The 4,984-nt window shown below is 45.5% G+C and overlaps 1 long non-coding RNA gene across 1 annotated transcript; it reads right to left on the bottom strand.

Annotated features, from left to right (window-relative positions):
- Nucleotides 1-401: 401 nt before the first annotated feature.
- Nucleotides 402-1,088, bottom strand: LOC146195281 (uncharacterized). The gene is made up of 2 exons (XR_014705549.1): nt 969-1,088; nt 402-544 (listed from the first exon to the last, which is right to left on the bottom strand). It is a non-coding gene; the product is annotated as an uncharacterized LOC146195281 (long non-coding RNA).
- Between the last annotated feature and the right edge of the window lie 3,896 nt (nt 1,089-4,984).

Below are 4,984 nucleotides of genomic sequence, written 5' to 3'. Positions count from 1 at the left end.
GCAAAAAAATCCGATAGAAAACTAATAGCCTATCAGATTATTGATATTGGTTTTATAGGTCTGCCAGAGTATTGGTCTTATGGGTATCCTAGCCGATTGGTTTTACAGGTCTACTGGAGTATTGGTTTTATAGGTCAATTGTTTACTGGTCGTATAGGCTATGGTTTTATCGGTCCTATGGCATCTGATAAACTGATAGGTCTGTAATGCTAATACACCCATAGCTGTCAATAATCTGATAGACCTACAAAACCAGTAGGCTTCCTATTGGTTTTGTAGGCCCTATGGAATATTGGTCTCATCGAGTAGCTGCGGGTGTTTTACCTCTCCTTTACCTCTCCGGACACCTGAAAGGAGAGGGCAGCTATGTTCCATTTTCTAGGGATGAGTTACGCAGCAGGTGCATGTATACACATTTTAATCCACAATGACAGCGGCAACGCATACTGGCACATAATCCAAACATTGACTGCATCCAGGTAGCCCTCGATTCCAAGATTGCGGATTTCGGCCCGATGATGTAGTCTCTCGAATGCTAAGGCACCTGAAAGAAATAAAAAATTGCGTTACAGCTTGAAAAATAAGCGATTTCAAGAACGCGACACCACCATGACTTCAAAAAATTGGTCCACACATATACCGGCAACCGCGATTGCACGCGTATTCAAGCGGAGGCAGTTAGGAGAGGCGCCGCCATTACTGAACGCCGAGGTAGCTGCCTCACCACAGATTCTGCCACTTAAACACAGTGCGCACGATATTCGAAAACAGATTAACGCTAAAAAGTTTCATCAATACTTTCAAGAAATCGTGCCGACAACTTTAAAACTCGACGCTGCGTTATATCACACCGCGCGATTCAAATTCCTTTGTTGGCGTGCAGGCAACGGCATTCTGCAACGCAAAGCCACATCATACACTGACAAAGAATAAACGTCAGCCCGAAGTTGCAAGTGATGCACACGCACCTGAGCAAAAGCTGAACGTGCGCTGGAACGTTGATATCCTCGAGAAGCACCCCGAAAATCGGCGAAAACTTATAAACACAGGGCACCGACCGAACTACCGCCCGATCAGCGATCAGCGCCAATGCCTCTACGGAGCTGCGCATGCGCGCCCAGAGGAGAGGTGGAAAGGAGGATGAGAGAGGCCAGCACGGGAACGCTTGCGCGGGAGTGGGATTGGAGAAAGGAAACCTACCTCTCCGCTGCGAAGCGCCGCCGGCATCGCGCTACCGCGTCGGCAGCTCGAGCCGTGCTCGTCGCGTGCTCGATGTCGACTCTCGCTTCAGCGGCGGTTGCAGCGTTGCAGTTGCTTGGACGCGCGCCTCTCAATCCATTTCACCGTCCTGCTCTGCACATGTAGGTGATTGTGACTGAGCTGGGCCCCGACAGAACCGTGCTATATCCGCGTGCTTTCCCATCTCCATTCAGTGATCCAGTAGCAACAGCGTCGCGCGTCTTGCGGCTCCAACCGTACGTAGTTTGTTGAGACCGCGCGCAGCGTTCTCAGTTGTTATTGCGGCTAATATTGTACGTTACGGCAACACTCAATAAACGGGATGAATGCGTGAGTTTTGGGGATGTGTCCGAGATGGAAAAGGAAACAATGACAAAGACCTAAAATCTCCAATGTACTGATCCTGCATGCAAGACCCATAAACAAAGGCATACTGATGTATCAGACACATGAACCAATATGTAGTAGTCTACAAGACAAGCATGTATCAGCCTATAAGATGTATGGGCTTCTGCACTGGTCTGATACTTTTCTTATACAACCCACCGATAAACTTATGAAACCAATACTATTGCCTATAGGACAAATATGTACCAGTCTATAAGATTTATGAGTTTCTGAATAAGTCTCATAGAAATGCAGATAAAACACATAGAATACCTACAGAACCAATACCGATTCTTATAAAACCAATAACGCACCCTATTGGTCTTTTTTGCTAGGGCTATCACCCATTCCAGGCACTATTTGTTCCTCGTAATTTCACATTTCACGTATGCTTGGATCCACCGTGCTTGGACTACTTGGATCTCGCACACCTCGTATCAACTTCGATTTGGCTACATTTGGCTATCGCTACCAAGTAACCATTATATTTTCAACACAGCAACGCTAGCGTCCTTCCGAAGATGGCTAAAGAAAAAAAAATAAAAATAAAAAGGGATGCTACAACACTACAATCTACACATCTGGCTTTTCCGACGTATCCCAAGTCCAAAAGGCCCATCTCCATCCATCTACCTTGCCTATCCCGGAGAAAAATGCATAGGGTCCGTCGGACGTTAAACTTGAACCCCACCGACCGGGTCCGTCCTCCGTACCTCTGACAAATATTTGCCGGATCCGTCCGTCGCACCCCGAAGAAAAACGCACCGGGTCCGTCGGACGTACCTTTAAGACCATTAGCCACAGCCAAATTTATTTCTGTTCAAAAGTTCTCCATTCGACCGTGCTCGGCGCAAAGGCGCGTGCGCGCGTGTGCGGTGCTTACTATATTTCATTCCTCGTACACGATAAATCTTAGACGCTGAATACGGTGTCTTTGTATAAACCATAAGGGGTGAAATGTCAGGAGCGAAGAGCGAGCGCGCGTTTTCCTCGCGCGTGAACGGCGGTAGCAGAGGCGCAGCAGTAAAGAGGGGTTTTACGCAGCAGTGGGGTTGGTTGGTTGGTTGGGGTCTTTGGGTTATTCTCGGGGGGGGGGGGGGGGCCGGACACGGGTTATGCCGGCCCACGGCCGGTCTCGGGGGAGAGAGCGCTTCTCTTCTCTTACGGCCTCTCCAATGGGGTCTGTTTCCACCGCCCGCCGCGTCTCGGTGGGGTCGCCACCGCCCCACTGCTGCTTCTCCGCTACAGCCGTTCACGCGCAAGGGAAACGCGCGCTCGCTTTTAGCTTCGCCCGCGTCAGTTGCAACCGGCAGGTCCTGACATTTCGCCCCTTATGGTTTATACAAAGTCCGTAATCAACATCGAACATTTATCGTGTACGAGGAATAAAATACAGTCAACAATCCGCTCTCACGCGCGCGCTCCTTCGTCAGTGCGGCCGTGCACGGTCAAATGAAGCTTCGGGTACACTTCACCATTTTTTACCCCTAAGTTTTGAACAAAAATAAATTTACCACGCTATGCAATGTGCCTTTGAATGTTTTAAGCAGGTGTAGCGCGACCTGACATGAGTGCATGGTGAACTGTTGGGTGGAGATTCTGTCAACCGCTACCGTTTTCGTTTAGATCAGAAGAGGCACCGGCAAACATTCATGGCGCGTCTCAGATTCAGAGTAAAGAACAAAAATTTACTGATATAGTAAAAATTTCACTTGTCTAGTGGAGTGGGTTGTTCTAGCTTCGTTCAAAACATATCAGTCGGTTGAAAGACCGAAGCAGTATATGTATTCTCGCGACTACTTTTAATCAAGGAAATGGGCATAAACAGTTAAGCAGAATCGAAAAGAGCGGCAAACAATAAACAAAATTGTCCTTCAAAGTTACACATTGCACTATATATTCATCAATTCATCAAAATGCGCCCTGCGTCTAGAAATTTCAGTCTCAAAATCTTCCTGCACGGCTTGTGCACATAAGGAGTTGGCCTCTCGGTCTTCTCTGTCACTTTCCTGGTATAATTAATCGAGAAGAAGAATCCTGAGAAATTTTTCAAATATCAAAGAAGCGGACCTAATAATATAGCTGTTATCAATTCCTTCCGGGCAACTCAGTGTTGAATTCTGAAATGCTGACTGAATCAGGATCTTAAGTACTTCGAGAACATTTGTGTGTAGTAGGTGCACGGCAGCTTTTTCGAAAAAAAAAAAAAAGCTTGTCCAATAGGGGCAACAAGCTCTGGTTTCAGATAATGCAGTCCACTAGAATATTGTCCTCGTATAAGAGCGTACTACATGGGGCTGCTTCTTGCGCTAGTTTCAAGAAGAATAGCGCAAGCGTCACACCTGAAGTTGATTAACTAAACTATATATCCAGCAACGTAAGGTAAACCGGAATATGTGACAGTGGGAGATGGGATGGTAGGAGATGCCATCACTTCCTTCAGTGCCTTGATTTTGCTCCCAGACGAAACGTCCGTCTTGACAATGTAGTCATGTGCCGCTTGCTGTTATGGCCCTCGCATCTAGCATATATATGTCATTGCCTTTCGCACATTAACCTTACTTTCCCGGAGAGAGCCTCAATGGGTCGCTATATAAGGCTTGAAATGAGTCTTCAGTGAGAGTGTCCTTCTTTAACGCTTTAGAAGTTTCTTGCATACTTTCGATATAGCACGTGAACTCATTTGTAAGTCACTGCATCGAGTATCACCTTCATTATTTATTGGCCTCTTTTTACCACTTCGAGCACAAGTGGTGTCATGAATATCAAACAACTTTTTATTGTTTTCATAATAAGCTGAATATCATGTAAAGATTTCATTAAAACAATGTTTATTTGAAAAATTAAAATGATGTTTATAATACCACACATTGGCTAATATATGATTTATAAGAACATTTAAAACTCAACCCTACAACGTTTACTTTGACTGTTATATTAATACTTTATATCATGAAAGCATTTTGTAATTCACATTACATTTTTATGAAGTTATTTTCATCTTCGGTGCTACATGAATGGTTTCGTATCTAGCGCTGGAAGACGGTTTTGCTGTTGCAGACGAGTTGCTGTCATGTTAGCCTTGAAAAAGCTTCGATGTGATCACTGCTCATTCAGTTTTCTTTTTGTTCCTATTCTTGTACAGGCTTGGGAAAAATTCGGATTAAAATGGACAAAAGTAGCTACTATGCCGCAAAGTATGCCATGCTTGTCGAACGTTTGCTGAACGACAGTGTTTTTTATATCCGTTCACGTGTGTAGTACGTTGACGACATGCCGCTGCAGCATCTACCTTCTGTGTTATTTAATTTCGGGGCTGCACTCACCACGAAACTCGCTAGCGACAGCGCGAAACCAT

This window comes from Amblyomma maculatum, chromosome 3, assembly GCF_055883805.1.
Source record: "Amblyomma maculatum isolate TAMU_Amacu chromosome 3, ASM5588380v1, whole genome shotgun sequence".
NCBI classification, from domain to species: Eukaryota; Metazoa; Arthropoda; class Arachnida; order Ixodida; family Ixodidae; genus Amblyomma; species Amblyomma maculatum.
The sequence above is the reverse complement of the archived record's forward strand: the minus strand, read 5'-3'. Positions and strand labels throughout refer to the sequence as shown.